This window comes from Phalacrocorax aristotelis, chromosome 1 (genome assembly GCF_949628215.1).
Source record: "Phalacrocorax aristotelis chromosome 1, bGulAri2.1, whole genome shotgun sequence".
NCBI classification, from domain to species: Eukaryota; Metazoa; Chordata; class Aves; order Suliformes; family Phalacrocoracidae; genus Phalacrocorax; species Phalacrocorax aristotelis.
Window position 1 is genome coordinate 25018690 of NC_134276.1, and position 24047 is coordinate 25042736.

General features: G+C 38.4%; 1 protein-coding gene across 1 annotated transcript in view; it reads left to right on the plus strand.

Annotated features, from left to right (window-relative positions):
* The first annotated feature begins 3952 nt into the window (after positions 1–3952).
* Positions 3953–24047, plus strand: part of FRY (FRY microtubule binding protein) — a 199589-nt gene continuing 179494 nt past the window's right edge. The window contains exon 1 of the mRNA XM_075084765.1: positions 3953–4045. The gene's annotated coding sequence lies outside the window, so the exon portion shown is untranslated. The remainder of the gene's footprint in view (positions 4046–24047) is intronic.

Consider the following 24047-nt stretch of genomic DNA (forward strand, 5'->3'; position numbering starts at 1 on the left):
CCAGTCAGAATTTATTCTGCTTTAAAACCTAAGACAATCTTCACAGCTAGATTTAATCAAGACCATTTATGATAAATTGTCAGCCATTAGAGTTAAAGTGATGGAACCAGAAAGAGAGACTTTCTTCATATTTTTTTATTTCATGGTGCTTGCTTGTGGGTATTTTGTTTTAAATACTTAGCATTTAAAGAAAAGCAGTTGTTTCTCTAGACCTTTGAACTGCATTTTCTTAACCCCACTTATAAGCAATGCAGTCAATAGCTGCAGTATAAGTATCTCTCTTGCTGAGCTAATACTGTATCTCATTGCTTTCCTGGAGGAGAGTGGTTTGGGGATACATGGACTTAGTCAGTCTGGCTGATTTTTTTTTTTGTGTGTGTAGCCAGAAATTTACATCACTAAATACTCAAATGCATGCTTTGAATTCCTGGCTTGCACTGGAGCCTATAATGTCTGTAGTTAATAGTTCGGTTTAACTCTATAGTTGTTAAAAAGTAGGAACAAGGTGTAAGAGTGGATTTCAGTCAAGCTAATGGCAAGCCTGGATTATTTGGTGGTTTTTTATTATTATTTGGAATATGCCTAAAAATAGGCAACAGATTAGCATGAGGGCAAAAGATTTGTTGCAAAACAATCAGGTCATCTTTACTAGGAGGACTTAAAAGGTTTTAAGGGGAGAAAAATCAATACCAGCTCATCCTTACTGAAACTGAAGATGTGTTTGTATGAGGCAATCAGAGGAAATTGAACCCGTTATAGAAACAAATATGTACTGTTTTTTTTTAAATTTGGGTATCTCTATTTCCAGGTGAAAATGAGGATTTTTGAATTTCTAGGGGGAAACAGTACAATCGTGCAGGTCTTTGAAGAGCTATGAAGTATATAAAAAAGTATTATTGCCTCCATTTTGCCTTTGTTAGGGTATTTGAAATATTTCATCACCATAGGAAATAAAGCTTTTTCCTTCTTCCTATTCTACTTCCCTAGCTTACAAAAATGCAAAAAGCCTTATCAGATCTTAAGTCAGGTGACTCAGACATGCCCAAGGCTTCTGTGCTTCCCAGTGCCTGAACAGGCTCTTCCTGAGGTGATGTGGTCCGTTGGTGACTGTCAAAGCACATTATTTTGGGCAGGATAGGCCCTCTGTATCTTATCCTTTCTCAGTTGCTGCTTTTTGTCTTCAAGCTACCTTTTCTGCTCCTTATTTACTTCTGGTTTTGTTTTTTTTCTCCTGTAACTTTTCACTTTTTTTTTGCCTGTACATCAACATTTGTGTTAGAAAAAGCATATTAGCCTTGTGTTTGATCTCTAACACCCATACTCTGTTGTGCCCACCCAGATTCCTCCTTTATCCTGTGATCTTTCTTTTTTTTTAAATACAATCCTTCTTTCTCTCCATTCTCTTTGTACCCCCCCAAATTACTACACTAGCAGTAATACTCCATCATTTTTGCTATGTCAGATATGAGCACTTTAATGTAGTTTGTGTGTCTGGAATGGCACCATTATGCTTGTGAAATCCCCTGCAGCTGTGTTACTGTACACTCAAGGGCACTTAACTCAAAGGAAATGCAAATTGCTTGCTATAAGCAATTGATGGACCATGATGGAAAGATGGGTGTAGTCTTTCATTTGGTAGGTCAGCAGTATACATGAGAGAAGCTTTATTTGATTTGCTTTTGAAAACAGGTTAACAGAGTAAGCTGAAGTCCTCTAGACCATTGTGTTCCGTGCTGTAAATGTAGGCTAGAATGGAAACAGAGCTGTGTCATAGAATCATGGAATAGGTTGCATTGGAAGGGACCTCTGAAGATCATATAGTCCAACCCCTCTGCTGTGGGCAGGGACATCTTCCACTAGATCAGGTTGCTCAAAGCCCCATCCAACCTGACCTTGGACAGTTTAGGTAGGTAGGTAGGTAGGTAGGTAGGTAGGTAGGTAGGTAGATAGATAGATAGATAGATAGATAGATAGATAGATAGATAGATAGATAGATAAAATATATACGTTGATATACTTGCTCTGCAGGGTTTTGGATCACTGCTGAAGCTCTCTGAAGAATGTGGTAGTTCATACTTCCTTGTTTCAGCCTAGTCATCTATTAATATAAATATTTTTAAAACTATATTATTTTGACTCTTCAACCTTCTTATAATCCCTGCATCTCTGCTTATTCTTTTATACCACCACGAACCTCTCCTAGTTTTAGGATGTGCTTGCAGTGTAGTCTGAAGTCATGTACATCTTGTTTTCTTTCCTTTTATTCTATGTTAAAGAGCTTAACTAATAAAATAGTGAATAGTGACACATCAAGGCATCTAGGTGCAGTGATCTGGGTCAGTTCATACATTGGGACTCTCTTTTTCAGACTTGGTGCAGACTCAGGGAGACATCTTGCATGCGATAGGCTTGTTTTACAATTTTTTCTTAACTGTGATAGGCAGAAGCTCACTCTTTAAAAATTAAAACTGAAACCTGAGGAGTGACATGTCTGTCTGTCGTGCCATTATGAAGTTAGTCATTCACATTAGGCAGCATTATCCAAACAATGGTATCACTGGGTTGTTGTGTTCATTCCCACATGGCAAGGGGACGACAGAAACTGTGACCATGAGGAGAAACCATGGCATTGCCAAAGGGATACACTGCACAGAGATACCTTTTTCTTCTTTCAACAAAGCGCTTCATTTATTCTTGTTCTTTAAATTTGAAATGTTTAGAGCTGTTGCGTACTTCAGGGCTTGATTAATATCAACTGCCAATACCTAAATTTTTGTTTTTATTATTTCATGGTTGCGCTTTTTTTTCTTTTTTTTTTTTTGAAAACGATGATGCAGGCACAAGTGATCACAATCAACGTTATAAGGCCATTTATTGTCAATAGAGGGGTTCATCACCTTAATTAGTTGAGCTTAAACAGATCTTCTGACATGCCCTCAGCTCAGCATACTCTCATAGCCATGACTGAACCTTACTCTGGAAAGACCATACAGAAATGAACGGTGTCTTGTCTTAACCTGAAGATAAACCTGTGACTTGTTAATGAGAAAAGAAAGAATTGTAAAAAGACAGACTTGACAACGAAGGGGCCTTAGGAGGCCATGTCTTTACAGAGGTGCCTAGGAAAGGTAAACTGAACTTACTGAAGTGGCATAAAATTAAAATGGATTAGCTAAACATTGTTAAACTTCTGTGCTGACTCATATTCAAAAGCACAACAGCCTGAAGAAAATTAGTCTATATTTATTAGTTTTAATCTAGGGAAAACGTAGGATGATTTCAACCCATTTCTTTTTGGAAGAAAACTGCTGATATTGTTGTTTGAGTTTCTTCTTTATACATGGCAAACATGAGATTTTGGCCAGGATTGTTAATTTCCTGAAGAAAGCAAAATAAACAATACAGAAATTACAAAGGTCAAAATACTAAAAATAGTATAACAGTTAAGTTCAACTTGGAAGCCATTCGTATTGTAAGCTGGGGATGTTTGTTTCAGTAAGTACCATTGAAAATCCATTTCTAGAACTGTTATTAGTACGTTGTGGGCTTTTTTCTTCTCCTTCTTCATTTTCATATGCAGGTAGCCTGTATTATTGTTGAATAATGCTGTTGACTGATATGTCAGTTTTGAAGGATGGAAGGTGACAAAAATACTTTGGATATTCTGCCTTTCCCAGGACCAGGCACACCTCAATTTCATGGCCGTATGACTGTGACTAAGGCTTTGTCTTCGCAGCCAAAATAAGCTTTATGTATTCTGTGGGACAACACATTATCTCTACTTTCGTAAAAGCATTCTGGTGTTGCTGTGAGTCAATGTAATGAAGGTCAGCGGTTAACAGTATTTTATACAGCTACTCGAAGTAAGAACGTAGGTTGCTGGTCTGTGATTTTACGACAGAATAGCTAGTATTCTGTAACAAATTCACTGCTTTTTTTTTTTCAGTGAAAATATTGTCGCAGTTAGAAGTCTTGAGGCACTCTCTCAAAGCATTTCTGGAGTTCAGACCAGCATACAGTCTAGCAAAGTCACTTTCTAAAATAAGTAAGTTGATTTGACACCATATTTGTGTATAAATTAAACTACTGAAAATAAGAAAAAAGGGTTTTGTATATAAGAAGAATATTTAAGAGTTATTCAACAGTGATATGAATAAATTATTTAATTTTTCATGAGACGTGGGGATAAAACAGCCAGTATGTGTGATTTTTTTCTTTTGAGTGGCTACATTAGTTGGAAAGACTTGCCAAAATCTAATTACTTTTAATAAGGATGCTTAAAATCATGGGTACAGTATGTGTCTTGATTCAAATGAGGTATAATGATCTGTGTTCAGTATTTTAATTTAGTGAAGATTTGAATATCCTACCTCTCTCTGAATAAATTGTACTGCATGGTAGTAATGTATATTTGTAATCTGCATAGGATAATTGCTGTTCAATTATGGTACCCCTAGTGTCACCTTGCACACTGAGGTTTGGTAGAATGGCTTGTGTTGGTGCAGCATTTTACAAGTAGAAGGGAACGCAAGACTGGCTTGTCCCAAAGCTCTTTTTTTCCTTTCCTGACTTGAAAAAGTTGGCTTGGTTTCCCCTTAATGCTGTTAGCAAGACCTTCTGCTGATTGAAAATGTGGGGGAGAAGGGTACTGCATTTTTTATTTGCTGTTCATATTTTAAAATGGCACGAGTTCTGTATGTTACTGCATTTTATTGAGCCTTATGTTAAGATATGCCACCGTGCTATGAAATCGGTACGTTGCTGATTGAGTGTGTGTCCAGCCATTGATCTGAGTGAGTGACCACTGATTTATTAATGGAAAGTATCAAATTGATAATGTCTTGCTTTTCTTTTGGCCTTCTGTATTTTTGTGCTCACCTATTTCTACAGATATTACTTAATATACTCTTCATCATTTTAGTTTTTGAATTTTTTTTTGAAGTCTCATTTTCTTCACAAAGGATGGGTTGATGATTCAGAGAAAAGCTCTGGATTCTGCATTTTGAAGTCTGATATAATATATGCACGTTGTCAAACTTGTTTTCTTTTTGGCTTCGTTGGTATTTTAGGGACTGCGGAGACTGATTTCCTAATGTTCTTGTAGGCAAGTGATGAAGATGCTGCCTCATCTTTAAGTTGTATTTGGGACATAAGAAAGTTCTCTATGTACATCACAGAGTGACTTGAATGTGAAGATGAGGGAGGAAGATAGGGAGGAAGGTGAGGTTAAGATAGGGAAGGCTCCATCTGCTATAGTGACTTGGATTTTTGTTTTCTGATTTGTTGTTTGTTCATTTGTTTTTAAAACTGTTTAGTTGTCTCCTAGATTTGGATTGCCACCATCAGTTGTTAGAGATGTTAAGACTCTGCTTTAAAGCAGAATCCAGTGTTCAAGTGAACAAAATCCATTGCACTGACAGTAATATACCTCAAATCTTATGATGTATAAGAGTTTATAGACTTCACTGTGCTGAGAGACCTTGTGAAGCAATTATAGCCCTTGCTTCCTGATTGCAGCACAAATTTCTGTGCATGCTGCCAAAGAAATAGCACATGAAGAAGAACCTGGTTTGGTAGCATGGTCTGCCAGTTCGATCCTTTGGCTGTCTGCTATGTCCTATCTAGTGGATAATGATTAAAATGTAGAGTGAAATCTTAAAACTTGTGCTGAATGCTTACCTTCTGGGAAACATAAAAGGCTCTTTTTTTTTGTATAGTTATGTAATTTTCAAGAAGGAACATTGAATTAATATTCAACACTGGTTGTATGTCCAAAAAAGTATGTTAATATCAAATGTATTGAATTTTAAAATAGAAAATCAGAGTCCTAAGAAGCATTAGCAAAATAGGAACCATACAAAAACGTTTTAAAATTTTAAGAACAAGCCAGTCACTCTTTACATCAAATGGTAGTAGCCTTAACTACATTTCATGTGCAGTAAATCCATGAGGGTTCGTTGACATAATTTTTAAGTAAATCTTTCTTTGGCTGTCACGAGACAATATAATCTTTTATTCTCTGTATCTGATTTAAGATGCACCTTAAAGGGCAGACTGACTATAAAAATATGCCCATATTTGACCCATAAAGAATAATTTTTGTACTAATGCATTAGAAAGATTGTCTGCAATAATTTTTTTCACAGAGTTGAGAAATACATATAACTTCATTACATGAAAGGCAGACATTACTTTTAAAGTCTTACAGTAGTGCATCTGCTGTAATCACAAGCTTAACAGTCAGGTAAAATGTTTTAAAAGAATTAGACTTAAAGGGTATCATAATGGCTTTGATTTAACCTGCTTCCGGATGTACATTTTGTTCCTCTTCTGAAGAGTAATCTTTGCATAAGCTCATGTAGTTAATGACATTTGATGTTCTCTTGACAGTCAGGTGGGTCCATGGGCTGCATATAAATAAATCAAAATATATTTCTTCTGTAGTGCTTGTTTACTTGTAGATATATTTGTAGGCTTGTTGGGTGCATTTGGTAGGTACCTGTTTTCCTTTCAGCTGTTTATACCTTACCTAGCCTTACATAGTTAATAAAAGCAAGTTAAATCACCTGATAATCTCTGAAATAAAAATTGTGTTTTCTTCATTTTAATTTCTTTGCTCTCTCACTGTACCTGAATTTAAACAACAAAACCAACAAGTTTAGGAGTTTCTGAAAATACTTAATTTCAATAAGAATTTTTTAAAAATCAGTATTTTATTAATCTGTTTAAGTTCAGGCACTGTTTTGCCTGAAGACAGGTGTAGATAATAAAATTAATTTTAATTCAGAAAGGCTACCTAATGAAAACTCTTTGAACACAACTAGAGTTAGTGGGAAGATTTTTTTTGTACTGCTTCTCATGGTGAAAAATGCCCTGGTAGTGAAATGAAATCCTGATGGCACTTCTGGTAAACCAGCTGTAAGCAGAGAGATACTGAGTTCATATATTTAGTTTTTCATAAAGAACAAATTTCATCAGTGGTATCTTTCATTAATTCTCTTTATTGCTACTAATTACGTGGTTAATTTGGAATGTGATTTTTATTCATTTTGAGGATTGGATCATAAATTAGGAACTTGACTTGAGGAGCTCAGGATAGTCTTTATTATATCTGGGGTTTCCAGGAAGTTGATATTGCACAGTGCTTCACAAGGTGAGATAAATTTAAATTCTTCTTGTACAGGATATACTAAAGTCTAGCTGTGACATAATGTTGGAATGCAGTTTTATAATCAAATACGATTTTGAAGACCCAACAAATGTCTGTTCATGCTTTTTTATCATACACTTAAGCTGCACTTAAAATTTCATAAAATAAGAAAACTTTCCCATCCATTACTGGAAGACATTTATGTTTCCAGGAAAAAATTTCTGTAGACAAGCAATGTATATTGTGTGTGACACAATCTAATGGCTGCTCTTCCAAGGACCTGGCTGTGTAGTGGGGTTTTTGTTTCAGAACTGCTTGAGGGTATTGCTGTGATTTTCTGTGGGGTTTTGCCCTGTGTCTTTGGAGTTACTGTTTCTGCAATTTTACGGTGGCTGTAATGGCAACGTGCTTTAGTTGCAGAACACGTTATTGTGCATCCCTGTGCTCACTTTTTGTGAATTATCTACTCTTCCTAATAAACCTTTTCTGGCATAATTTGTGATGCAAACAATAAAGGGTTGGCAAATTAATTTTTAGTCATAATGTTTAGTCTGCATATTGGTAAGGAGATGGGGAGTCAATGAGTGTCATCTTTCTTATTGTAACCTCAGTTTTCCTGTGTTTCCTACTTTGTTTAGGATCTTTAAACTAATCAATCTCTTGCCAGCCTGTCTGTTCTCTCCTGTTCTTCTTATGCAAGCCAGAGAAATCCCTCTCTAGCAAAGCTGCTCCACTTCTGCCCCATTTTGCTTGGACGAACCTGCAGCATCCCCTAACAATTCTCAGGCACAGTTCTGAAGCTGACAAGAGATGAAGAATTGAGGGAGAGTTGGATGTTGCCACCAGCTTTTAGGTAATGTTGTAGTGTATGCTTGTACACTGTTTCGTGCTGTCTGGCCTCATGGCCAGTGAACAGTCCCAGGTATTAATATAGGCATGGCATTCGTGGTCTAACACAGTTGAATTGCCAGTCTGTCCAGCAAGACATAACTTTAATGATCATAAAGATCATTAAAACTCAATACGAGTTTGTTCAATTAGTCACCTTAAAGTACTTCCGAGAGGACTTGTTTTGATTTATCATGGGTAGTTATTGACTCCTGTATGGAGAATTGTTCAAGCATTAAATTTCCACTAGCAGCTGAGGCTCTACTCTGAAGTAAAAGAAGTCTAATATGTGGCAGAGGTTTTACTATCACACAAAAATGCCAGAGCAAAAGAAGGATGACAAGAAAAGCAGAATACCAGAATTTAAATTAACCTCACATAATGGAATTTCAAAGTCTGAAACGTACTTCGTTTTCTGCCAAGCGGACTGAGGATAAACAAAGCATATGTGTAAAAGTCCAATTCTAAATCTATTCTGGGACTAGAAAATCAGCAGTTCTTTCTTTAGAAGCTAGTAATAATATAATTGAAGTTTAGATTTGTCATACTAAATGTTACAGGTCTCTTACTTAAGAGTTGTGTTACAGTTTGTCCTTTATCTGGTTTCAGGGTTAAGAATACTTCTGCATAATCTATACTTATATTTTGATTCCCCCAACCTGAAAGCCTGTCCTGAAAGAGGTCTCAGTGACTGTATAAACTTCACTCAGAAGCAAGAAGAATGATGGTGATGGAGATGGAAAAGGCTGAGGTAGTTAATGCCTTCCTTGCCTCAGTCTTTACCTTCAGGAAGCCTTCAGAAATCCCAGGTCTCAGAGACCAGTAAGAAGGCCTGAACTAAGGCAGACTTACCTTGGTACAGGGATAACAGGTTAAAGAACACTTTAAACAAACTGGACATCCATGAGTCCATGGGACCTGATAGGATCCAACCACAAGTGCTGAGGAAGCTGGCTGATGTCCCTGTCAGGCCAGTCCTGGTAGTCTTTGAGAGCTTATAGCAATGGGGGGAGGTTCCTGAGGGCTGGAAGAGGGCAAATGTGATGCCTTTCTTCAAGAAGGGCAAAAAAGAGGATCCAAGGAACCACTGGCCAGTCACCCTCACCATAATTCCTGGGAAAGTGATGGAGCAAATAATCCTATAACCGATTTCCAAACAAGTAGATGATTGGGAGCAGTCAGCATGTTTGTATGAAGGGGATATCATGCATTACCAACTCGACAGCCATCTAAAACACGATAACTGGCTTGGTGGATGATTGGAGAGCAAAGGACACTGTTTATCTCACCTTTAGAAAGGCTTTTGACAGTATCTCCTGCAACATCCTTGTAGACAAAATGATGAAATACAAACTAAATGAATGGACAGTGAGGTGGGTTGAAAACTGAGGGGCCAGGCTGACCAGGTTGTGATTAGCAGCACGGAGCCTAGCTGGAGATCAGTCACTAACAGTGTCACCCATGGGGGTCAGTACTGGGGCCAGGACTGTTTAACAGGAGTCTCACAAAGCTCAACAAAAGGAAAAGTCATAGTAATGCAGTTTTACCACAGTTTTGTTCAATATTTCCCCTACTACTTCCACAAGTTCTTTGGTTCATAATCCACTCTGTATTACTGAAAATCATACCAATTCTCTTACTCCACTTTCCAAGATTATTGTAATTGTTTAGGCAGTTCCTGATTCTTCTTTTTATTGGCAATCTTCCCCACTAAATGTTACCAGAAAACATAATCTACTTTTTTTTTTTTGCTTTTTGTGAAAGATAAATGGTAAAACTGTCAAGCAATCCTATAAGCCTACATTAAACTTCATTGTGTGTTGCCTATAGGCAATGCCTGTTGTTGCAGGAGTTCCAGACACCTTTCTTTTCTCATCTCCTTTGCTTTTCTCTACTCCTGATACTTGCAGGAGGAGTAGCAGAAGGGTTTCCATGTGCAGTAGCATTGCTCCATTCTCACACTAGAGGTCTAGAAGGAACAGGTGCAGTTCCTTCAACAGAGTTATCGTCCTTTTTGTTAGGTGGTTTCAGTTTTTTGCTTTGATCCTGATTTTAGTTATAGGTGGCTAAATTTAGTATTTAAAACAGTTTTTAGGGGAATAAATAGTCTATATTTATGAATAGAAGTAAACAGATTGTGCTTCAAGCTGAACATCAGAAGAAATGGCTTTGTTCTCTCCTAATGGCTTTGCATCTTAAAAGGCTTGCTAGTCCCAAAAGAGGAACAGCCTGTGGAGAAAGCCAGCATCACTATTTTGGGGGTTTTAAGTAGGAGTGTTTTTGGATCTGGAAAACTGGGGTGTCATCTTTCCAAAGTCAGACATTCCCTGAATAGATATCCGTACCTGAGTTAGTCACTCTAAGCTCCCTTTACAGTCACCGGAGAGAGACAGGTATTAGTAGAGTTTAATCCACATGATCTGTTGCAGATGCCAGTATTAAAATGGGATGAATCAGCTCTTATTTCTTTATATTGACTAGAAGACATCCAAGCTGAGTAGCTGAAATGGTTTATATTGTAAGCATCTACATCAAGTCAAATAAGTCCCACTTCTGTAGTCTACCTTTAACTTCTCCCTTCTAACGAAGCAATGGGCCGTGTACAGGAAGAGAGAATTGTGTCCATTCTTTCATAGATTGATATCACCAAGTGTTTCTTCCGTGCTAACAATGTTGCTTGCCCTTACATTGGTGATGCATAAGCCGAGCCCTTATTGTTAAAAAAAGACCCAACAAATCCCTGATCTTGCATCCCCATCAATTCATGCCTAGTAGAATGCTGGAAAACATTAAAATACAAAATATTATATTCACAATATTTACTCAAGAGCTTAAATGACAGACAGTCATGTGCTAACAACAAATGGGACCTCTCTCAGTCATCTGGTGCAATGTTGTATCATCAGTTGGCTTGTAGTGAAGTTTCCCCCAGAACTGAAGGGATGGTACTGTCTTCCTTCATCTGTTGCACCTGTTTAGAGCAACTCTGAAAGAAATTAATGTCACAGACTGTGTTCTGCATTTGACTATAGTGAATCTGTGTAACACATGCCAAAGAAGTACAACAGCACAAAATGTCCCTGTTGTGAAGATATTCTCTAAGTTTCAGGAGACACCAAGACATCGTGGTCTAGAATGACCTTTCAAAGAGTTGGGGATTTTGTCTGTTTGAAACCTTTATTGTTTTGTGAAGGGCAAAATATGATTTCTTTCAGAAATTTTGTGGATGATCTTGATGCAAACAAACCATTGTGAAGGGAATAAAATTAGTTATGTGTGTTGACAATATGAATGACATTGATCTAACTATATTCAGTTCAAATTAATATTCTTTAGCACGCTCAGTGCTATTTCTTTCAATCAATCAGGTGCTGAATGCTCATTCTTTTCATTTCGTGTATTATGAGTGCACTTCTTTGTAAAGACCTTTGGGTTGTTCAGTATTTAAGATGAATTTGAAAGGAGGCAGTTGCTGCATGGAAGCTCATTTCCATATCCCCAGAAGAAAACATTATAAGGGCAAATAATATGTATGTGCATATATACCAATAAGTAAAACGTATCTGAGATATTTAATTCATGGTTCCATTTTTTTTAATTCTTCTTGGTTTTTTTTTTAAGATCACCACACCTTTTATTCAGCAGTCCAAATTCATGTTAGGTACAGATTGCCAGCTGTGTGTCCATGGGCACAACTACACTGCAGAACTACACTGAGATCTTTTGGCTAGGTATGCTCCTTTTTTCTCTGGAACTGACCTTCCTCTCTTCTACATTTCATGAGCTGGGTTCTGCCTGCTGGCAGAGCAAGTCTGTGTGAGCTGTTCTGCCACCAGTGTTTATCCCAGGGAAGAAAGCTGCACCAAAACCCTGAATTTGTGTTTATATTCCCATACCCCACAACTCTAATGAATGGATTTTGTTTTAAGATTTCTATGTATTTTGTGACTAAAATGTCTTTATTTTTCTCTTTATGTCATTTTCAATATGGTTTTCTTTGTGTCCTATATGGAGTAGGCAACATAGGGTTTTATATCAGCTTAATAACGTGATCTGTTGATGAAAACTCACAGAAACAAATGAGAGTTGCAGTAGTTGCTTTTTAATAATAGTGTACAGCCTGTTGTCCACATAGATGGATATCTTAGATTATTTTGTTCTGACTGTATGTTATTGAGAATTAGTAGTGTTGCATATATAATTATATGTGAAATGTTATGTTTGTGTCTCATAGAGTAGAGCTGACTCCATAAGTACTTGTTTTAGCATTTCCAAATAGTTTTACCTGGATCTAGCATTACCTGTAATAGCTCTGTCAGAGGTTCTTCTGTTTTGTCTGGCTACTCTGAATTACTGTGCATGGACCAGAAATAAAGATATTCTCTGGCCTGACCTATGCAGGAGATCAGACTGATTATCACTGTCCATTCTTGGTTTTTAAAATCTTCAGGATTATTGTCTGGCTGTGCTTCTTGCATTTAGACCTAGTATGTATCTGTTCCTGCAACAGCCAAAGTTTACTAACTGCTCAGCCAGAAAAGTGGCTTGGAAGAATGTTCTTACAATAAAATGCAGTCTGTTATAGGTGTTTGTAAATTCATATGAGCAGTTGGGAAGGCTGTTTAGCCAAATATCTATGAAAAGTATAACTTTGATTTTTTTAAACGGATTTTTTTCGATTTAGAAACATTCTTTTCCTTTGCTTCTTTTTCCCCACCTAAACACCCATGCAGCCTCCCTTGTGTTGACTATAGTGATCATGTGCTCTGTTGGGAAACTCATAACTTCATACATCAACTGAAGGTAACACTGTAGCCCCAACCATATTCCCAAAACCACACACATATACCACCCAAATCAAATTTCTGCTCCTAACTAGTGCTGTTGTAAGGAGACCTGATGGAATTTGTGGGGGAGAGGGAGAGGATGGAAGAATTTCACAGCTTTTCCAACAGTAGCACAATTTAGATAAGCTTAAGTCAAACATGAAAACACACTGTGGGTCAAATCTGTTGTATTATCAGAAGAGGAGGAAGTATCCTTATATTCTTTGAGAAGTTTCCATTTTATAGAGGATTCTGTCTGTGCTGATGCTGTGTTTTTAGTTCACTGAATTAGCCAGTAGCTAGCGATGGCCTCCCTTGATCTGTGGAAGGGTTCAGGCAAGGTTCGTGCATTAGTGCCCTGTGTGAGTTGGGAGGATACAGTGTCACTGAGCACCAGTACCTGGCCAAGTGTAAGCTCAAGTTCCACATCCAGAACTGCAGCCCAGTGCTGCTTACTGCTCCACGGCAAGGTTTCAAAGCACATGGATCCTAGTTGTTATTTTTTATGATCACCATTCTCTTTTGAATTAGATTGTTTTAAAAGTTAACTGGGTTTCCTCCGGTTCTAAGCATCACATTCAAATACTTGAATAAAAGTTTTCTGTGTCAGTGGATTGTTTTCAGTTATATGTCCTTTATTTTATATTTCATTTCACGGCTGAGAAGCCAATCCAGAGACAAAAAAGAAATAAACTATTTATTTCTGGTGATCTGGTGCAAGAAGAAATCATGGGAGAGGATGAGGTCTACTCATTTTGGTAAATTAAAAAAAAAAAGTGGTTCCATTTTCAAAGCTTTTAATGATGCGGTGGACAAACAAGTACTAGGAGTTTGATACTTAACCAGATTAGGTACTTAATAATCTACAAAGCAACTGTTAGGTCTTTCAGGAGCTAAATACCTTTGAAAATGTAGCCTGTGGTGACTCAAAATCATTGATCATTTTAAGTGTAGTTAAATTAACTATAATTACCACTGTCTTCACTAGGAAATAATTCAGTTTTAAATGTGACTTACCTTTTTGTGCTCTCTTCTTTGGGTACCATGCCCAAATTAGTGTTTTTCCTTTTACTTAATAAAAACCAGATTGTAAGTTTTGTTTTGTACAATTTTTTTTACAAAGTTGCAATTTCAATTCAAATGTAGCATGAGAGAAACCTTGAGTAACCTTACCCTCTTAAACAGGAAGGGCATTTGCCTTTTTTGCACATAAGCAGGGAGCTGTGTTAGACCTCGTAGCTCTCAGAAAACCAAGGTTAGCAGGAAGGGATGGACTCTGAAGGATATAAAAGATCCAACTACAAAGACTGCACGTATATTTAACTTGGCCTCTGTGAGGACACTGGTGCTTCTGTAGAGCAGCAGCAAGTCGGAGGATGCTTCAGCTCTATTAATCTATTGCCTGTGCCCAGATGGAAGAACTGCTGTTGCAAAACCTTCACCACAGCAAGGGAGAGCCCTTGCACAAGTGCTCATCAGTTAAAAAGTACTATATTGAGTGGGAGAAAAAAACAGTAAAGAAAAACTGTCTCTGAAATTGTGATCTTTCCTGCTACCGCTTGCTTCAAAAAGTGAAACAATACATCCTTATAGATAATGTTTTAATGAAAAAAAAAAAAAAATCGCTTCCCTATACTTCAAAAAAATACAGAAGAGGTTTTGCAAGTCAGAACAAGTGTTCTTATGTAAGAGCAACGAGGTTTGTTGCCTTCTTTTTTTTTAACCAGTTTCCTCCCATCTAGCCAGCGTCTAAGCATGCCATTGTGCAAGTAAGGGTATTACACAGCAAACCCCATATGCTGTGTCTCAGCAGTGCTTGCCTAGGAGGGTTATACGGAAAGGGATTTCAAAACTATATAAAACAAGACACTTTCCCTTCAACAACTGATTAGGATTGAGATGGTTTACTGGCATCAGTCTTTGAAGAACAGAGTAAATAATTTGAGTAGTAACAGGAGAGCCCTAAGGCAGGAGCTGTAACCAAAGGGTTGTCTGCACATAATAAGGAGGAACATGAGGGAAAAACAACCATGAGAAACAGAAACTTCACTGTAAAATCGTATGGCCTGATTTTTCCTGACATAACCTCACTGCAGTCATTTATATGAAGTTGCTCTAAAACAGCCAGTGGTTTGAGTCATGAAGACTTTTGCTGATAGCTATTTATGTTTACTTTGTATATACAGAAATATTTTCAAAAGGATGAAAGGCATGGTGATTGACAGCCTAGCTATTAAAGGTGTCAAGCGAGCTAAGCAATATAAGTTCATGTGCATGCCCTGTTTATACATGGCAGTCAGGGAAAGAAAAATTTTTTTTTTGGTCTACCACCTGGCATGACTTCTTAGGTAATCCTGATTTTTGTAGCATTGCTTCTTCCCACCTTGAAACAAAAAAGAAGTTTTGAAAGTTGTAGGTGTTACCCAGCTGAGTCATTAGGTCCCTGGTCTAACTGGAGGTAGCACTAGTCTGAGCTGAACTTTGCATCTTTCTGTTAGCACTTCTGAGTAAAATGAGAAAAAAGTTCCTTATCCTGTAATTAGCCAAGGCTCCAGCTATGCCAAGCACTTCACTCTCGGCAAGGGCCTGAGTCTTCTTCTGAAGGATGTACAGTTGTCTTTGAGGTGGCATGTGGCAGTATGCGTCAGGGAAGTGGGGAAAATTGATGCAGTGATACATACAGTTTGATACTACTTCATCATTTCAGAGAGTGGTAAAAACTGTTGTTAGTTATCTAAGGTCAGCTAATCCTGACGGCACTCAGTTTCCCTGTTTCAGCTGGGTAATGCTTAAGCAGGCATTGCAAGATGTAGCACTTTTTTGAATAATTCAGAGTGAACGCTATATGCATAAGACCTGTCTGAGGGAACTGTGGAGGTGTTTACATTACACGGGCGCATGTGTGCCAGCTCAGACCCGGTGCCTGGCTGCTGTGATGGCCTCCCTCTGATAGCAGGCAGAGCGTGATACGTGATAGGAAGGTGTAAGAGGCAGCAAATGTAGTGCAGTCTGATCCGTGTCCATCTTGTTATCCCTTATCTTGATCTGTAGTAGATGGAAGTTGGTGGAAACCCTTTCAACATGTTTATTCTCATTTTATGGAAGAAGTAAGAAATCAATCAACTTCTCTTCGAAGGCTGACATTGCTAGTGGAACATAAGGGACATACGCAGAAGGATACCTTTCTACAGAGTAATGAAAATGTTGAGGTGTGAGTATCCAAATAGGTCAGCCAGAAAAGAAGTGTTAATAATTAAAGACAAAACTAGAGAATGGAAAGGAAAGTTTAAAAAAAGAACAAGTAAGCAAGTAGCTTATCACAGCATCTTATTTAAAGCCAGGGAAAGCTTTAAGAACTGCTGTGGCAGAATTAAGAGAAAGAAAATAGATGTGTAAATGTATTTGAGAGTCAGGAAAATATTTGTGTTAAAAAATCACACTGCAGGAAGTGCATTCATTGAGATAAGAACTGTGTGAGGGGTGGACTAGTATTTGAGTGCAAATTGGAGCTACTGCACTGAAAATTCCTCCTCCTAATTACATAATCAATGGAAACACCATACATGTGCAGCATGTTGCAGTGAGGTATCTTACGGAAAATGGGTATTTTGAACATGACATTCTACAAGGGAGATAAAATCTGGAAAACTAAAGCATGTGATGTGGTTTTTGTGTGGGTCAGGGGTGCCTTGGTTTTGGCATCAGCTTGCCACTCTGAGTGGGTACAATCCCCCTCCCTCTGTCTGCCTCTCTCTGCTTCCCATCACATCTCTGTCACCTCTCTGAAGAGTCAGGAGCTTTTCCTTTTCCCTGGCAGGTCCCCAGCTGGCTGCCTCCTGCATCCCTGGGGCGGGAGGGAAGGAAGAGGGGGTTTGCCCTGCTGCCATGGCCCTGGGAGAAGAGGGGGAAATCTCTGCCTGCTAATGGTGAGCATGAGAATGAGAGGAAGAAAAGCTGAGAAGTCTTTAAGATGTCAGCTATAGCAACATGCAGTAATTGTTTAGCCATGCCTACAGACTGTGTAGAAACAAGCAGGTTGCTTTGAGCAAACTGATCTAGCGGAAGATGTCTCTGCCCATGGCAGGGGGTTGGACTAAATGATCTTCAAAAGTCTCTTCCAACCCAAACCATTTGATAATTCTATCTAGTGACGGGCATGCTCCAGCCCTTCCCCTTCCTGGCTTCCACTTCTCTGCATTCCTGTAGAGCTTGCTGTGAGGAGGGTAGGAGAGATGCAGCTACATTGCAGAAGGGAAGTGGAAGAGGCCCTGATTACGATCTAATTACAGCTCTAAATTTTTTTAGTATTTGGGTGGTTCAGTCTGTGCATTGTGTAATGAAATTTCATAAATTGAGGAAGAGGGACAGCCACAACCCCTGCGTTCCCTCAGTCCTAGGCTCTGTGTGACCTGGTACCAATCTCTTAGGCCTAAGTTTCCTTGCAAATTGTACTTTGAGTGGGTGGGGCTCAGTTACTAAATCTCATCTCTGAAACAAGCACCCAAAATTAGAGGCGCCATCAATGGCTGTTTGGAAATTTCTGCTATGAGGAAGTCCTGACTGGGACGTTTGGAGAGTATACTACGTAATCTTGTCTCTAAAATATAGATAAGGATTTGTAACAAAACTGAGAAGGAAATAAGTTTATAGGATTCTAGTAATGGAAACAGCTTGTTTAGGGATGGTGCCTGGAAACTAAGGTGAAGAGCAAGAAGAAAATATCACTCGTTATTCTTCATGCCTCCTGATGCCTGTAGGCTGTGCTTGCAGGACGCAGGCTGCATTTTGACTTGCACAGCAGTATTTCTTGTGTTGGTGTTGCCTGAATCTGTGCCCCAGTGGTAGCGGTGCAGATTTCAGATTGGCTTATAAGATGGTATATTTTTAGCACATGTATGGTAGCTCTGGGCAAACACAGTTTTTTTCCTGGCTGGCTGATGCTTCCAGAGGACATTCAGCTAGGGAGAAACTCAGAGGTGAACAGTGGAGTCCTAAGAGGACATGTCAGTTTGACAGCTCCAAAGCTGTCAGGGGAAGGGTAATAATACTTTGAATCTTGAAGACATAATTCCAACATTAACTAATTAATCCTCTGCAAAATGCCTAGTAGGTTGTTATCATTTGTTATTTACAGATAAATCACAAACCCCTTACAACCTATTGAATTACTCTTACAAATTCACTGAACAAGCTGAGGATGGCGGCTGGGTGATACATGAATCTATCATGTATCTATTAAAATATTTTAATTTTATTCTTTAAAATTCTGTTTAGTAGGCTTCTGTGAAAATATTTTATATAATTTTACCCAAATTGCCTGGTATCCTTTCTCCAGAAATACAGTTGTGTGCTTCATTTCTATTCTTCTATATTCCATTCTGACAGTCTACAATGTAAACATGTATTCCCTATGCATTATTTACTGTTCTACTGCTTCTGCTTGTTTTGCTTTTCATCACTAGGTGGCAATATCTTAACAGTCAGTTACAAACACAAAACAAAATAGTGCAGTAAAACTAGTGAGACATAAACTAAGAAGGATTTCTGTTGCTTTATTTAGAGCTTATCACATTAAATTAGGTTTGCTTAATGAAATCTTATTTTGTGCAGTGCTTTCTGTCACTCTGTACTTTTAATTTGGACCCTAGCAAGATGTTTATTTTACCGTGTTAAATTATGGGATGTTATAGGTACATAGAGTTCAGTTGATTTAGGTAACAATTTTGATTTTCATTTTAACAGAGGACATTAGTAAAGCATGTGTACATGTTTGGCTTGAATTCTTTTGTGTTATGCAAACTGTAATACGAAAAGCACAAAAAAAATGTAAATGTTTTAATATAAGGAAAGAAGTGCATAAACTCAACAAATGCCAAGTTGAAGAAAATAAACTCACTACATATAAATACTCTGGTTTTTTCTGCTTGAATGTAAAAATATCATTCTTTTTATTGCCGACTTATGCATGGACTTGTCGCTTCACAAATAATACAGAGACACATCTTTTTTTTCATTGTTTCTTTTTTTATTCCTAGGAACAAATCAGATACCTAAACATAGGTGTCTAGGAGAAAGGCTCCAACTGCTTCATAAGGCTGTGGATCTGCCAGTCTCTATGAATAGCTCACATACCTTAGGGTATCTATAATCACACTAGAAACCTATATTTAGGCACCTGAATACCGTTCGACTATGACCAGTGTCCATCTGAAAGCTAGTGCAGTCTTTCAAGAGTAGATCATAAAGAGGTTGCAAGTAGTTTTATTAAACAAGCAAATGTGGAATCATGAGTGCAATGCAATATATCCCAGGACATGATCACATAATAGATCCTTTTTGTTTTCATCTGTTAGGTGTGTTCCACACAGGAATCAAATCGATCTGGGAATCACTTTTTGTAGGGTTGCTTTATTTTGCCCCAAAAGACTAAGCCATATCAAAACCACAGAGACCCTAATAAGCAGCCCTTAGTTATTCCTTGGGGGAAAAATTCCAGAAAGCCAAACTTTTATACAAACTGTACCCATGTAAATCCAAGCTGAGTCCATGAAAATCAGAAACACAGGTATTATTTGGCATACAGCACTATCTGGCTAAAAGGACATGGCGTTTGACTGAAATTAAGGAGGAAAATTTATATGACTTGGTGAAGCCATAGAAAATCAAAATCCATGTTAAAACTTCCAGTAGTCACTAAAGCTACTTTTGGGCTTGGGATCTGTGTCCACATCACTACCTGGAAGCTATGGGGAGCTGGCAGGAGCAGAATGATTGACACCTAGCAAAGGTAGAAGCAAGGTGTTAAGCACAAGCTGGGCAAAAAAAAGTTGGGTTTTGCTGAAGTTTTTGCTAGGTTCGGGCTGAAGCACTCCTCTCTTGCAGGATAACACTGTAGGAGAGGTTGGGTTATAAAGATGTATCACTGCAGTCCCAAGAGAGGCTTTGTACTGTTAGCAGGTATTTGTGCATCCTAAATACAGTCACTGCTCTTTATTGACGGAGTTTGAATAAAAGTTCAAAAATATAATCACCTGCTACCTACGTTAAAAGACTCATTCTGGTAGCAACAAATACGGAACACACTGTTCTGCTTACTGATTTCTGCAACTAGGAGACAATCAGTGTGTGAACACTAGGAAAGAAATTACTTGTACAGAATCTGAATCTCTAGTTTATACTTGCTTTGATACCTGTTGTTATCCCTTAGAGGCCTTCAGCTAGTCTTTGCATTTAGCCTCAGATTCTGAAGAGTTCAGATTGCAAAATCCAAATAGGTCCTTTCATATCAAGCTAACATGAACCCTGAAAGATTGTGCAAGGACTGTGCTATATTCATATCTCCATGTGCTTTTTTAAGGATTCGTGCAAGCATTGCTCAGAACGTAGAGGACTAAACTGCCTGTATTACTGTTAAAAATACTAATCACCAAAAATGTAAACAAAATGGGTACCTATGGTACTAAATATTAAGAATCTAAATAAAGTACCTGATTTACAGAAGTAGTTATCCTAAGTATCATGTGTAGACAGTGAAGAGAAATAGGCTGCTTCAGAAAATAATTGTGCACTGTACTGGAACTCCTGGGAACTCCTGAGTCATGCTGAAGGCACTCACCTCTCAGTGTAGGCAACTAAGCTGGATGCCTCAAAATAGATACTGTGAATACCTCCAGCAGTATGTATTTTTGTTATTCATTTTCTTTTACTGAGTGAAGGTTTTGGAAGTCTTTTTCAGATGATTTGTAGTGACAATAGCTGTTCATGCAGTATTCTACTCACAAGAACACTTCTGACCGTACTGATGAACAGCTTCTCCCAACCTGTTTTTTCCAAAGTTGGGGTGTGGAAACTCAACAGACTTTTTTTCAGCCAGAGAAGGATATAAGCCAGGTACCCAAAGTTCTTGGATGTGTGCTACCTCTGATCCCAGAAAGTAGATGAGAGAACAGAGGGTGCACTGCACGTCATGAATGTGGGGTTTGAGTTACATACAAATGTTTATAATTGAAATAGTGCTTCTGTTATCATGGTAATCAGCAGGTGCTTCATCATGGTAGATGTATGAAAAGCCTTACATTATGAATTTCTTACGGTGAAAAAAATGTTACGGTGTCATTAATTTATCATGAACTCCCATGTAGTAATATTTAAAAAAAAAAGCCCACTGTATTTGTAAATACGTAAGACCGTAATATTCATCGTCAGAAATCTTGCTTACACTGGCAGATTTTATATACCTATGTCTGTCTGTCTTTAACAACCTGGAATACATAACCAAATTCTAAATATCATAAAGTCAACAAGAGTTATGGTGGAAGCTGTGTAACTTCAAAACTTCTTAGTCTTGTCAGCCTCCCTAAAATAAGTTTGTAGCGTTAGATGAGAATGCTGCTGTTTCTGCCATTTCTGTGTGTTATACCAGTTTTAGGAGTGTATCCAAAGTGTGAGCAAAACCATGATATTATCTGGAGGATGTCCCATTGGAGCAGATTTAGACTGGTGAATATTGAAATGAGGTTTAGCATTTAAAAGTTTTAAAAAATATTTTATTACTATTTAGTGATAGAAATTAGTATGATTTAAATTGGTTACACTTTTAATTTTAAAGAAGCTGTTAGAGCAAAAGTTAAACTTGAGGGCATTTATGTTCTGGGTGGTACTTTCTAAAGCAGAACTGATAATGGAGGAGTATCAACCCCAAAGTAAACTTTAACAGTTGTATTGAATACTGTGCTGGAAATGCCTGTATGAAAGTAGTGGGGCAGTTTTTCCTCTTGTAGCTCATTAGACTGCTCTGTGGACTGAAAGCAGTTCCTTAGTCTGTACCTCTCCTTAGGACAATTGTGAGATCAGGAAGCATAACATACAAGTTGTAGCCTGTATGAGCTCTTCCATACCATGCCAAAAATATGCAATCTAAGAGTGGTGGTGTTTTTCTTTAATATGCTTTTTCTTATGACCTACATTCAGTCATTGAATATTTTAGTACAGCAGTGTATTGTCAGTGGAAGTGCACAATGGATAAACGTGTTCTTCAGGAAGAATACTAAAAGGTGAAAGCAGTGAGATTCTGCATTGTGTATTAATGTTGTGATGCAATGTTGAAAAAAGACTACTGTACATGAAATGGAATTACTTTGGCTCCACATCACTTTGGAGGAAGTCAATCGAAAAGCTGTTGGGGGATCTGCCACTCCTAGACAGAAGACTGAATGTAGCTATAACCTTCTTAATGTTAGTCCACAGGGAAGTGCGGGTAGGCATTGGGTGATATCCCAGACACAAACTCTACTTACAGTAGTCAAATCCAGATATCCTTGGAAGTGATAGCCCATTTATTTCTTTGCCAGAGGATTGCAAAGCCAAGAAGAGATTGTGAGACTTAGTAACTGGTGAAGAGCAAGAAGGACAAGTGACAGGAACATTATTGGATAATGTTTGTACAAGCTGATTTGCGATAAGCAAGGATAGGCCAGCAGTTTTGAAAAGACAAACTATGAGAAATAAAAGGAAGTGGTTAGTGACAATGAAGAAAGCAGGTACTTCCCTAAGGGAGATGTCTGAAATTTCTTTAGCTTGAAAGCACCAAAACCAAACAAGCAACAAAACCTTGGACTTTTCACTCTGCCTGGGAGGGAAACGTGAGACCCTCAGGAGCATCCCAGCGGGTCCCAGCACTCACCTGGTGTTCTCCTCCCAACAGCAGCAGCAAAAGATGCTGTTTGGGAAGAGTTCACACGGGCTTACCCACTTCCTGCAGCCCATCCTTCTCATACGCCCCAGCACATGCATTGCTGTATTAGGGATGTTAGAGGGAAGTACTTTCCTGCCTGGTCCTTTTAGCATCCTTTATAGACCTAAATTTGTGTTTATTATCAGCATTTTGAAGCTGCTAATGCTGTCTACCTCCCCGACCTCCAGCAGCAACAAGTTCCAGAAGCTCACAACTTCCTGAAGAAAGAAGCACTTTATTTTGTTTGTCTTAGACTGATCTGCCAGTCATTTCACTGAATGCTCCACCATTCTTATGGAAGAGGATTGCAGAGTTATTGGAAGAGTTCCCATTGCACTGTTAGTGAAGGCAGCTGTGGCTTGGAGGTTAGAGGGTGTCAGTTGAAAATGAGAACTATCAAAAGTACAGCTGAGTAAGAATATGCGAAAGAATTAAAGCAAATGGTTAAATATCCTTGGTCCTTTACAATTTTGAAACAAGAACATTGATTTTAAAGGGTCTGATATCCAGTGAGGATGAGAGAGAAAGAAAGAATAAGGTATGACCACTAACTAAGTGAATGTCTTGCCTTTATTTTCTATGAGGATGGGGCCTTGTAGAGGAACAGATGTAGGAGGAGCAACACAAACAAAATGAAAAATCAATTATGAGGTGGAAAAAACCTCAGAGATCTTCAAATTCACATTACAAAAACCAGATAACTTCCCATTCATAATAACAGAAGAGCTGACATGAAGTTGCAGCTTGGGTAATAAAATTTCTGATAAATCTATCAGAAGAGAGATTATGCCTTGTAAATATAAACCACAGAATTTATGGGGGAAAAATTATCTATATCAACAGGGATGCTGCTTGCCCTCAGCCACGCTCAAGGCTTTTATCCTGGTTTCACCTGGGACAGTGTTAAATTTCTTAGTAGTAGCTAGTATGAGGCTCTGTTTTGGATTTGTGCTGGAAACGGTGGTAATGCAGAGATGTTTTAATTGTTGCTAAGTAGCACTTACACTGGTCAAGGACTTTTTCAGCTCCCCATGCTCTGCCAGGTGCACAAGAAGCTGGGAGGGGGCACAGCCGGGACAGCTGACCCCAACTGACCAAGGAGATATTCCATACTGTATAGCATCATGCTCAGTATGTAAAGCTGGGGGAAGAAGAAAGCAGAGGGGGATGTTCAGGGTGATGGTGTTTGTCTTCCCAAGTAACTGTTATCTGTGGTGGAGCCCTGCTTTCCTCGAGACGGCTGAACACCTGCCTGCCCATGGGAAGTAGCGATTGAATTGCTTGTTTTACTTTGCTTCCATGTGAAGCTTTTGCTTTACCTATTAAATTGTCTTTATCTTAGCCCATGTGTTTCCTCACATTTACCTTTCTGATTCTGTCCCCCATTCCACTGAGGAGGAGTGAGCGAGCGGCTGCGTGGTGCTTGATTGCTGACTGCAGCTAAACCACA